Source organism: Balaenoptera borealis, assembly GCF_965194805.1.
Source record: "Balaenoptera borealis genome assembly, chromosome: 5".
Taxonomy (NCBI): domain Eukaryota; kingdom Metazoa; phylum Chordata; class Mammalia; order Artiodactyla; family Balaenopteridae; genus Balaenoptera; species Balaenoptera borealis.
The window spans coordinates 274,244-287,567 of NC_138862.1; positions in this window are offsets into that span (position 1 = coordinate 274,244).

The following is a 13,324-nucleotide window of genomic DNA, read 5'->3' on the forward strand; positions in this document are numbered from 1 at the left end:
GGAGTGAAGTCCACGCATCCTGGCGTCATCAGGGCTGCAGATGCTGCACCGCCCAGGCCAGGGTCAGGAAGCTTGGGTGGGGAGGGGCGGGTCCAGGGGAGGGACATAAAGGGGTGGGTCTGTGGAGGGGCGGGGCCATGGGGAAGGACATAAAGGAGCAGGGCTGGAGGGGTGGGGCCATGGGAGGGCCATAAAGGGGCGGGGCCATGGGAGGGACATAAAGGGGTGGGTTGTGGAGGGGCGGGGCCATGGGAAGGACATAAAGGAGCAGGGCTGGAGGGGTGGGGCCATGGGAGGGAGATAAAGGGGCGGGACCATGGGAGGGACATAAAGGGCCAGGGTGTAGAGGGATGGAGCTGGAGGGGCAGTGCCTGTCCGGAGGGATGACCTTCTCTCTCCTCAGTTGCTCACCACCTCCTGCTAGGAACTTCCAGCCTGGTGGGCATCACGTGGCCCTCTCTGGACCAGTTGCCAGGGAGGGGAAATACACTGGTCCTGGCAGGAACGTCAGAGACCAAAAGTGGCCCCGAGTGGGCACCAGCTCTGCAGGGGGTCATGGTGACTTGCTTCTCACTTTATATGTGCTTACCTGGACCATGTATCCTTGGTGAACTTTATGCAAATTATCAGTATGTCATTTTGATGTACAATCCTTTGTCTTGAGAATGTATGACTGTGCCATCAAATTTTAACAGGTGGAACAGTTCTCAGAGTTTCTATCTGTCTTCCAGGTTATAATCCTCTGTTTGTCTTGAATAAAATTCCATTTTTCTTCTTGATTGCTAGTTGAATTTTTGTTGACACAGGGACATGCCAGGGTGGGGAGCCTGGAGGGTGGACCACGCCTGTCTGGCTCAGCCCAGGGGCCAGCATAGCCTGTGCACGAAAGGTCAGACGGGGATGGGGAGGGGAGCTGGCTCTGGGCTGTGGTGCTGCGGTGGATGTACCTCTCCAGCTTGCTTTCAAACCACATCTCTATGCCTCTGTTCATCACTGCTTTAGCCACAAGTTGAATAAGTCTCTGCTGGTACTGCCCTTGCCCCCGTTGACCCAAGAATCCCAAAGCGACAGTTCCCAGATGTCCACTGTGCTTCCGAAGCGCACAGGAAAGAACCCCAGTGCCCCAGCCCCCAGGGAGCCTGCCTAGGGCCGCCGCTGAGTGTGCCCCCTGACCCCACATCCAGGGGATGCTCCTTTACCACAAGGAGGGAAGCTGCTTCTCAGCATATCTGCATGGCCATCTTTGGGGCTCCTGGGGGCTTCCTCTCACCTAGTACCATGAGCTCCAGTTTGTAAAACGTCCCTCATCCTCCTCTGACCTGTCCTCAACTAGAGGCACCGTCTAGTTCCATGAATGGGTGGTGATGGTCCCACACGGCCCCTGGCAGGTGGCATCTCCAGGTGGGTAGGAGGGTGCCTGGGGCATGTGGTTGCGGGGATGACCTGTCTCAGGCATCACCAGGGAAAATCAGGTCCCGACTTTAGCCAGGAGCAAAGACAATTCACTCAGGGCCTCAGAGAAAGGACAAGGGGAACTCTGCCCCAGGTTGCCTTCCCCACGGTCCAGTTCAGCCTCACAGGACTTCCTGGGCTCTATCGGTTTATCAGCTTGATCCACAGCCGCCCAGAGAACTGTCCCTGAGAGCAGCATTGAGTGTCTCAGGGCGAGACCCTGAGGCCATGGCCAGGATCCCATTTGCTGGCCCTGCAGTGTCAAGTGCTGTCAAAGAGTCTGGGGCCTGCTGGGGACCCACCCTTCACCCTCTGGACAGCGTGGACCACCCTGGCAGGCACGGCTGCCCCTGCCCGCAGTCCAGGCAACAACATCGCCAGACTTTCCTGCCACCAGAGGGAGGACTCCTCAACTCATGACCACAGCGGGAGGGGGACTCGAGGTTTCAGGGCCCCCCCACCGCCACACAGAGTCCCGCCATACCCCGTCCTCGAGGCCTGCAGGGACCGCGATTCCTGACCCCTGGCCACGTTCCCTCCTTAGCCCTGGCCCTGCCCAGAGAACCAGGAGCAGTGACGTGGAGGTGAAGTTGGGTAGGCGCAGGCCCCCCGGCCCTCCCGGCCTTCTCTGGCCCTGGAGTCAGTTCCCGGGGCCTCTGCCCGCTGGCTCTCACTCCGCCCATCATTTTAGACCTGAGCCTCCCCAGCACCGGCCCTGCTTCCCTTCAGCTACAAAGGGAAGCGAGCTTTCCCCTGGGCCAGTGGGGGGCCCCACTCTAGGTTTCTTCCTGGGGACAGCTGGTCTCCACAGCATGACCGCCCCTTGAGCTCCATGAGCCTGTGAGCTGCTACCTGCAGGACCCCAACCTCGTCTCCAAGGCAAGGGGGGCCCTTCAGCCCTGGCCTGCCCGCCCCCAGCTGAGGCCCCAGTTTGACGACTCTTCCCGGAAAGTTCTGGGAAGGCCCACATCTCTGCCCCATGAGGTTTGTTTGCTGTTGTTTCAGGGTTTTTATTTTTATTTACTTTGTTTTATTTTTATTTACTTTATTTGTTTGAATTTTCCAGTTCAAATTTATCACATTTATTCAAAGTCAATGAAAAACGAGTCTGTTTTGACGAACACCAAAGATTATAATCAAAATTAAAATCAGGGGCTCAGACGACAATTGTCTCATATGAGCCTCAGCAGCCAACTTACATGGTTCATAGCATCGAGATTTTCTTGAGCAGGACATTTAAATTTAGGGATCCATCCCTCTCTGGCCCAGGAAACTTGGGTTCTTGTAACTGCAGATGATGGAGACCTCTGGGCATCAGGAGACAGATCGGAGGACAGTGGCTCTCACCCTTCACCTCAACCAGCTGGAGCTTGGACGTGGCCTGGGCAGCCCCCGTGCTGGCAGCTGGGTGGCCTTTGGGCCAGGCAGGCGTGGACAGGGGGTGCCCAGTCCCTCATCCTGAAGCAGAGAGAGGGTCCTGCACCCCTTTAATTATGACACTCATGGCATGTCTGCTAGCAATCGGCAGAGTAAGACCCTTTCACAACCTCCTCTCACTGCATTTGTGGAGGAAAGGACTGGCCTCTTGCAAAGGAGGGCGTGCGAAAAAGACACGCTATTCAAGCACATCGGCAGGAGGCCAAGCAGGGAGGTTTGGCCTCTCGGCTGGAGCTGGAGCAGAGCGGAGGCTGAGACTGGCAACCTCCTCAAGGACAGAGCCTGACCCCGGCACCATTCACTTATCATGCAGGTCCCTGGAGTAGCTCGCACACAGAGGAGGCCACTCCTGAAATGTTCCCCTCTGTGCTGGGTTGGGTGCGGACACTGGGTCATGTGGGCCCCACAGAGCCCTGAACAGAAAACTCCCCTGGGAGCTTGTTAACTATCCCAGGCACCAGGCCTCCCAGATCTGGGATGTGACCTTGTCTGGCTGTGGGACTGTCTTAATAAGAACTCAGGTGAGTCTCATCCTCAGGGAAGTTAGGGAACACCAGGTTAGCAAGGCAGCACTGTGTGCCTGGGTGACCCTGCTGGAGGAGTTGTGCCTGCCCGCCCTGCAGGGCAGGCCTCACTCAAGACTGAACGGTGTGCGAGGCAGAGGGTAGGAGGGAGCAGCGACACCCCAGTCCCCGGCCAGTCTCACTGCAGTCGGCCCCCTCTGGGCTGCAGCGTTCTCGCTCAGGAACGGGTGTTGGCTGGTGTGTGGATACCCCCTAGGGTACCCCCTTCCCCTTCTCCTGGTTCTTACACCTTGTGTGATCCTCCCCTAAGTGTTCCTGATCGTAGGGGGAAAGCATTCGGTCTTTCATCATTAAGTACGATGTTAGCTGTGGGATTTTCGTAATGTCCTTTATCAGGTTAAGTAAATTCCCTTCTGTTCCTAGGGTGCTGAATTTTGTCAAATGCTTTTTCTTCTGCATTTATTGAGGATGATCATGTGGGTTTTGCTTTTATTCTATTGATATGGTATATTACCTTAATTGCCTCTCAGTTTAAACCAACCTTGCATTCCTGGGGTAAATCCAACTTGGTCATGGTGTATGATTCTTTTTGTATGTTGATGGATTTGGTTTGCTAGTATTTTGTTGAGGATCTTTGTGTTCATATTCATAAGAGATATTGGTCTGTAGTTTTCTATTCTTGTTAATGTCATTGTCTGGTTTTGGAATCAGGTAATATTGGCCTCATTAAATGAATGTTCTCTCTTCTATTTTTAGGAAGGGCTTGTGACGAACTGGTATTAATTTGTCCTTAAATGTTTGGTAGAATTCAGTGGTGAAGCCACCTGGGTGGGGAGTATTTTGGGGGTTTTTTTTGTTTTTTTAAAATTACTTATTCAGTATCTTCACTTGCTATAGGTCTATTCAGATTGTTAGTTTCTTCTTGAGTCAAGTTCTATAGTTTATGTCTTTCTAGGAATTTGTCCATTTCATCTACGTTATCTAATTTGTTGGCATACAATTATTTATAGTATTCCTTCATAATTTTTTTTTAAATCTCTGTAAGGTCAATAGTAATGTCCTTTCTTTCATTCTGATTCTAGTAAGTTGAGTCTTCTCTTTTTTCTTGGTCAACCTAGCTAAAGGTTTGTCAATTTTGCTGATATTTCCAAAGAACTTGTTTTTGTTTCATTGATCTTCTCTATTATTTTTCTCTTATCTAGTTCATTAATTTCCACTGTCTTTTATTACTTTCTTTCTTCTGCTTGCTTTAGGTTTATTTGCTCTTTTTCCAGCGTCTTTTGATGGAAACTTATGTTATTGATTTGAGACCTTTCTTCTTTCTTAATATAGGCATTTACAGCTATAAATTTACCTCTAAGCACTGCTTTAGCTACATGCCATTCTTCATTTTCATTCATTTCAAAGTATTTTCTGATTTCCCTTCTGATTTCTTCTTTGATTCATTGCTTATTTAGGAATGTGTTGTTCAATTTTTACATATTTCTCAGCTTCTCAAAAGTTTTTGTTGATTTCTAATTTAATTCCATTGTGATTGAAGAACAAACTATGTATTACTTTTATCTTTTTAGAATTTATTGAGGTTTGTATTATGGCCTAGCATACAACCTAGCCTAGAGAATATTCCATGTGTACTTAGGAAGGATGTATATTCTGCTGTTCTTTTTTTTTTTTTTAACAGCTTTGTATATGCATTTTATCTTTTGAACCAGAACCTATTACATCTTTTTTTCTAAATTAGTTAATTAACTTATTTTTGGCTGCATTGGGTTTTCATTGCTGCATGCAGGCTTTCTCTAGTTGCGGTGAGCAGGGGCTACTCTTCGTTGAGGTGCGCAGGCTTCTCATTTTGGTGGCTTCTCTTGTTGCGGAGCACGGGCTGTAGGAGCACAGGCTTCGGTAGTTGTGGCATGCGGGCTCAGAAGTTGTGGCTCATGGGCTCTAGAGCGCAGGCTCAGTAGTTGTGGCACACAGGCTTAGTCGCTCCACGGCATGTGGGATCTTCCCGGACCAGGGCTCGAACCTGTGTCCCCTGCATGGGCAGGCGGATTCTTAACCACTGCACCACCAGGGAAGTCCCTTCTGCTGTTCTTGGGTAGAGTGTTTTATAGATGTCTTTTAAGTCTAGTTGGTTTATAGTGTGGTTCAAGTCCTCCATTACCTTGTTGATGTTCTGCCTAGTTATTCTATCCATTATAGAAAATGGTGTATTGATGTCTCCAACTATCATCCTTTCTTTTCTATCAGTTTTTGCTCCATATATTTCAGTGCTCTATTGTTAGGTGCATACATATTTATAATTATTAGGTCTTTCTAATGGGTTGGTCCTTTTATCATTATAAAATGTCCCTTTTTATCTCTTCTAGTAAATATTTTTGTTTTAAAGTGTATTTTATCTAATACTAGTAAAGCCACTACAGCTTTCTCATGGTTGCTATCTGCATGAAATATCTTTTTCCATTGTTTTACTTTCAATCTATTTGTATCTTTGTATCTAAAACAAGTCTCTTGTTAGTAGCATATAGTAGGGTAATACACACAGTCTGAAAAATCTGCCCTTTGAATGTTTAACCCACATTTACTGTTATTATTGATATAGTTGGATTTACCTCTGCCACTATACTTTTCATTTTCTGTATGTCTCGTCTTTTTTTTTTTTCTTTTTTTGCCTCTAATCCTCCCTTACCACTTTCTTTGGCATTAAGTAAATATTTTCTAATGAAGCATTTGAATTTCTTGAATGATATTTTCACTATTTTTTTAGTGGTATGCATCCTAACATCAGAATCAGCTTCAGATTTATACTAGCTTACTTCCAGTGAGATATAGAAACATTGTTCCTACATCTCTCTATTCCATTTTCCTCCTTTTTATGATTTTTAAATATATACTACATCTATTAATGTTACAAACCCAACAGTACATGGTTATAATTATTACTTTACCATCTGAAAAGTAGCCCAATACAGCTTTGCTCCCACCAACTTCTTTTGTACTGTTATTGGTAAAAATATTACACATGCATTTTATTTCTTTAAGACCAAGATTATATTATAATCATATTATTTTATACAATTGATTTTTAAATCAGCTAAGGAGAAAAAATTATGCATTTATATCATCTTATAATTACCTTTATCTTTACCAGTGTTCTTTGTTTTTTCATGTGAATTCAAGTTACCATTTGGGGTCACTTGCTTTTAGCCCAAAGGACTTTCTTTAGTATTACTGGTAATGCAAGTTGGCTAGCAACAAATTCAATCGGTTTTTGTATATCTGGGAATGTCTATTTGGCCTCCACTTTTGAAAGATACAATTCTTGGTTGATAGTTTTTTTCTTTCAGCTCTTTGAATATGTTATCCCACTGTCTTCTGGCCTCCATTATTGCTGCTGAGAATTCAGCTATCAATCTTATTGGGGTTCCCTAGTAAGTGAAAATAGTTTCTCTCTTGCTGATTTCAAGATTTCCCCTTTTGTGTATCGGTATTTTTACCACATGTCTGTGCAGCTTCTTGTGTTTATCCTACTTGGAGTTTCTTGAGCTCCCTGATGTGTAGGTTTTCAATATATCTGGGGAGTTCTCAGCCATTATTTCTTTGAATTTTTTTCTGCTCTTTTCTCTGTCTCTTCCCCTTCTGGTACTCCCATTACATATATTGTTGGTGAGCTTAGTGGTGTCCCACGTGTCTCTGAGACTATGTTCATTTTTCTTCATTCTTTTGTTCCCCTCTGTTCTTTGGATTGCATAATATTTATCAATCTACTTTCAAGTTTGCTAATTCTTTCTTCTTCCAGTTCAAAACTACTGTTGAGCCCCTCTAGTGAATTTTTCCTTTCAGTGATTGTACTTTCCCAACTCCAGAAATTTCTCTTTGGTTTACATTTATATAAATGATATCTGTATTTATACATTTATGTTTATATAAATGATACCTATATTATTTACATTATATAAAACATTATACATTATATTTAACATTTTAATCTCTTTATGGATATTCTTTATTTGATGTGACACTGCCATCATACCTTTACTTCTTTAATCATGGTTTCCTTTAGTTCTGTGACATATTTGGCTACTTTCAAGTCTTTGTTAAATCTGACATCTGGTTCATCTCACAGGCATTATCTGTTGTCGTCCTTTTTTCCTAGTGTATAAGTCATACTTTTCTGTTTCTTTATGTGTTTTGTAATGGGGGGGGAACTGGGCATTTTAGATAATACATTGTAGCAACTCCTGGTTCTTGCCACTCCTTCCTCCCTCCAGGCCTTTATTAGTTTAATGACTGGCTGGATTACTTCAGTGAAATCTCTTCCCCTCTGCCCCCGCGTGAAGCTTCTGCTATTGTCCCTCAAGGAGGTACAGCCTTGGGCAGGCTTAGTCGGCCTGGGGTGATGGTGCTTTTGGCAGGTCTCTCCAGTCCCTTTCCCTGACCACACCCAGCTGTGAAGTTCCACCGACTGCCAGCTGACTGCTCTATCATTTCAGCAGTGCTCCGGGGGCATAAATTGCTCTATAGCCGAATTTGATCCAATTCAGGATTTATTGAAGAAACAGTTCCCAAAGTAAGTGTTTGAGATTTGTTCTAATGCCAGGAGGGCTCTTCCTAGCTGTCTCTTTCCCTGGTTCTCCTGCAAACTACTTGGCCTACAAGTTAGCTTGTATCTTCATTGAATCTATGAACTTCCTCCCAATTGCCTTTCACCACATTTGTACTGCTTTTTTTTTTTTTTAATTTATTTATTTATTTATTTTTGGCTGTGTTGGGTCTTCGTTTCTGTGCAAGGGCTTTCTCTAGTTGTGGCAAGCGGGGACCACTCTTCATCGCGGTGCGCGGGCTTCTCACTGTCGCGGCCTCTCTTGTTGCGGAACACAGGCTCCAGACGCGCAGGCTCAGTAGTGTGGCTCACGGGCCTAGTTGCTCTGCGGCATGTGGGATCTTCCCAGACCAGGGCTCGAACCCGTGTCCCCTGCATTGGCAGGCAGATTCTCAACCACTGCGCCACCAGGGAAGCCTTGTACTGCTTTTGAGAGTGTCCTTATGATTGAACTTCTCCATGCTCTGGTGCAAATGAAGTCAGTTCCTTTAGGAAGAGATGGGGAGATACCTGTTTTATAGCTTGCTTCTCCCCCCAGGCAAAACCTCCGAGCCAGGGTTCTGGGCCTAGGAGTGCGAACAATGGCACGCGTCTCTCTGAGTGACACCCCTGCTTTAGGAGCTGAGCACTCAGTGGAGTTGGGGGCAGTAGCCTAAGGTCCTCCCAGCTTGCCTCTCCTGGTATGGAACCACTATCTTAAGAGCTGGGAAGGGCACCCAGGGCCCTGTACACTCAAAGGCACTTTACCCAAGGTAGAGGCTCCATTCCATGAACAGAGGCTGGATGGAAGAAGAGATCTCTCACCTCTCACTTGCACTCACCCAGAACTTAGCTGCATCAACAGGTAACTGGGGGCAGGAGCCTGTGTTCTTGGCTGTGCCTGTTTGGAGTGGAGTTTCTGCTTGGCTCAGCTGGGAGGTGGGAGGGAAGGAGCAGTCTTGGTTCAAATAACAGACTCTTGCTTTTATTAATGAGCTTTCATGTATAGACATTTCTTCATTTGTTGTATGCACTTAGAACTATTTCCAAAGGCTTAGAAGTTTAAAAAAAATAATTTTCACCCATTTTGCTGGCTAGCATGTCTATGGAGCTTCTCAGGCCATCATGCCAGAAGTTGACCTTCTTTCTTTATCTTCTCATGTAAAGTAAATGCTAAGCACTGCTTGTCTTTGAACTTGTGCTCCACTCCATCAGAGCACAACAGCCTCCAGACAGCCTCCGTCCTGCTGCTTCCACCTGGAGCCCTGCAGCACCTGGGTGCACACACCTGCAAATCCAGCTCGCTGCTGCTGGGAGTGGTGACAGGTGACAATGCCTCTGTGCTCCCTTTTCCCCTCAAAGCTTCATCTGGCCCCTTGTGGCCCTTCTTCAACTTTGGGCTTGTGGCATCTGTAATGAACATTCATGATATCTGGCCTTTTCAGTCGATTTCAGAGCCTGGGGAGTAAGGTGCCCCATACTCAGTTGGCACTTAAAACTAAGAATAACATCTCAATTTCTGACTTTGCACTGCCCCTGGCAAACTTTACTTCCAAACCATCTCACGGCCTCATGTAAAAAGGTTCCCCCATTGAACCCTGAAAGGCAGAGCTAGATGCAGGGAGACCAGGGTGGGGATCAGGGTGAGGAAGGGAGTGAGCTTACCTGGGGTGAGGCTGTAGGCTCTCAGACCACCCACAGCGGGGAGGGTGATCCAGCCGCCTGCATGGATAATTTAAAGACTATTCCTCTTGAACACAAGAAGTTTTGAAATTTTCCATGTAGTTACCTATTAAAAGAATTCTTTAGGACTTCCCTGGCGGTCCAGTGGTTAAGACTCTGCGCTTCCAATGCAGGGGGTGCGGGTTCGATCCCTGGTTGGGGAACTAAGATCCCACATGCCACGGCGCAGCCAAAAAAACAGAACAAAACAAAACAAAAAAAACAAAAAAGAATTCTTCATTACTGAAACTGAGTATCATACGGAAGACGATGAATGCTATACAGGGTGTTATGACACTGTTACTGCATCCAGTTTAAAGATAAAGTATTTCTTCCTTAAGCCATTAAGACCCAAAACTTATGCAAATTGATCTCAGATAGAAAGAGAATGCTGCTCTCTCTTCTTTTGGCACGCAGCAAGTAGCATGCGCACGATTCGTGGACAATATACGCCATCAGTGAGACAGAGGCCCTGGTGGGAAGGTCTGGGGCAGCCTCTGGCAGGAAGTGGGCAAACACAGGAGGTAAGCTGTTTCCCCCACAGGGTTATGCTGACCACCCCAGAAGAATCACTTTGAAACAAATCAGATATATTCATAATCTGAAATTAAGCACAAGTAACCATACTTTTCATAAAATAATTAGAACAGTTCAAAAACAAACAGAATCAAGATACAAATGACCCACTAGAAAAAGTATGGATTATATGGAGATTATGATTCTTAATATAAATTGGCTCCTAAAAATCAATTTAAAAAAAAACCTTGAGGGAGGCGGAGCCAAGACAGCCGTGTGGGAAGACGCGAAGTTAGCATCTCCCCACAATTAGGGCACCTGCGGCTGCTGGTGGGGGATGCTGATGCCCAAGGAGACGGGAGGAACCTCCAAGTGATCCAGGAGTATGTAGGGGGACAGAGTGGGGAGAAGTGGAGGCCAGACAGGATCGGCGCCCCTGAGGCTGGGGAGATCAGGAGAGGCAGGTGGGAGGGGCCTCGGGGAAGAGCGGGAGAGGAGCAGAGGGCAATCACCTTGCCCACTCAGGCCGGGGAGACTGCTGAGCTCCCAGGCCAGTCCCCTGCCCTCCAAGGCTGCCCCCCACCCCTCCAGGCCACGTGGGTCCTGGGGGCATAGGAGGGAGGCCAACGAGATCAGGAGAGGCAGGTGGGAGGGGCCCTCCCAGACTGGAGGAGCAGGAGAGGAGAGGAGGGCAACTGCCCCACCCACTCGAGCCCAGGAAGCCTGCTGGGCTCCCAGGTGAGGTCCCCGCCCTCTGAGATCAGGGGTGGGGGGCACGCCTAGGCCCCTTCCGTTCCTTGAGACTAAGCCCCACCCTGCACAGCCCCCAGCGCCTCTTCCAGCCCTGTGGGTCCTGAGCATTGGTCCCGCCCACCACCCAAATCTCGCCCTTGCTTAGGCCCCACCCTCCACAGCCAAAGCCTTCCCCCCCCCCCCTTTTTTTTTTCTTTTCCCTCCTCCTTTTTTTCACTATTGTAATACTGATGTACCTTCCGGTTGTTGATTCATCTATATTTTTATTTTTATATTCTTTCGAACATATTTGTTAGTCTCCTAGTCTAATTTTATTTTTTACTTTGTTATTGTTCTTTTTTTTTTTTGCTGCTCCACGTGGCTTGCGGGATTTTGGTTCATGAGCTGAGGGTCAGGCCGAAGATGCTGCACTGGGAGCTCAAGAGTCCAAACCACTGGACTAACAGAGAACCTCAGACCCCAGGGAATATCCATTGGAGTGTGGTCTCACGGAGTTCCTCATCTCAGCACCAAGACCCAGCTCTACCCAATAGCCTACAAACTCCAGTGTTGGAAGCCTCAGGCCAAACAACCAGTAAGAAAGGAACACAATCCCAATCATTAAAAAAAAAGGCAAAAAAAATATGTCACAGATGAAGGAGCAAGGTAAAAACCTACCAGACCAAATAAATGAAGAGGAAATAGGCAATCTACCTGAAAAAGAATTCAGAGTAATGATAGTAAAGATGATCCAGAATCTCGGAAATAGAATGGAGGCACAGATTGAGAAAATACAAGAAATGTTTAACAAAGATCTAGAAGAACTAAAGAACAAACAAACAGAGATGAACAACACAATAACTGAAATGAAAAATTCACTAGAAGGAATCAATAACAGAATAACTGAGGCAGAAGAACGAATAAGTGAGCTGGAAGACAAAATGGTGGAAATAAGTGCCGAGGAGCAGAATAAAAAAAAAAAAAAAAGAATGAAAAGAATTGAAGACAATCTCAGAGACCTCTGGGACAACACTAAATGCACCAACATTCGAATTATAGGGGTTCCAAAAGAAGAAGAGAAAAAGAAAGGGTCTGAGAAAATATTTGAAGAGATTATAGTCAAAAACTTCCCTAACATGGAAAAGGAAATAGTCACCGAAATCCAGGAAGCACAGAGAGTCCCATACAGGATAAACCCTAGGAAAAACACACCAGGACACATATTAATCAAACTAACAAAAATTAAATTCAAAGAAAAAATATTAAAAGTAGCAAGGGAAAAAACAAAAAATAACACACACAGGAATCCCCATAAGGTTATCAGCTGATTGGAAACTCTGCAGGCCAGAAGGGAGTGGCAGAATATACTTAAAGTGATGAAAGAGAAAAACCTACAACCAAGATTACTCTACCCAGCAAGGACCTCATTCAGATTCGATGGAGAAGTCAAAAGCTTTTCAGACAAGCAAAAGCTAAGAGAATTCAGCAACACCTAACCAGCTTTACAACAAACGCTACAGAAACTTCTCTAAGCAGGAAACACAAGAGAAGAAAAAGACCCCCAAAAACAAACCCAAAACAATTAAGAAAATGGTAATAGGAACATACATATTGATAATAACCCTGAATGTAAATGGATTAAATTAAATTAAATGCCCCATCAAAGGATGAATCCAAGCAGAAGATATAACAATTATCAATGTTTATGCACCCAACATAGAAGTACCTCAATACATAAGGCAAATGCTAACAACCATGAAAGGAGAAATCGACAGTAACACAATAATAGTAGGGGACTTTAACACCCCACTTACACCCATGGACAGATCATCCAAACAGAAAATAAATAAGGAAACACAAGCTTTAAATGACATAATAGACCAGATAGATCTAATGGATATTTATAGAACATTCCACCCAAAATGGCAGAATACACTTTCTTCTCAAGTGCACACAGAACATTCTCCAGGATAGGTCACATCTTGGTTCACAGATCAAGCCTCGGCAAATTTAAGAAAATTGAAATCATATCAAGCATCTTTTCTGACCACAATGGAAAACAATTACAGAAAAAAAACTGAAAAAACCACAAATACATGGAGGCTAAACAGTGCGTTACTAAATAACCAAGAGATCACTGAAGAAATCAAAGAAGTTAAAAAATACATAGAAACAAACAACAACAAAAACATGATGACCCAAAACCTAAGGGGTGCAGCAAAAGCAGTTCTAAGAGGAAAGCTTATAGCAATTCAATCTCACCTCAGAAACAAGAAAAATCTCAAATAAACAATCTAATCCTACACTTAAAACAACTAGAGAAAGAAGAACAAAGAACCAAAGTCAGTAGGAGGAAAGAAAT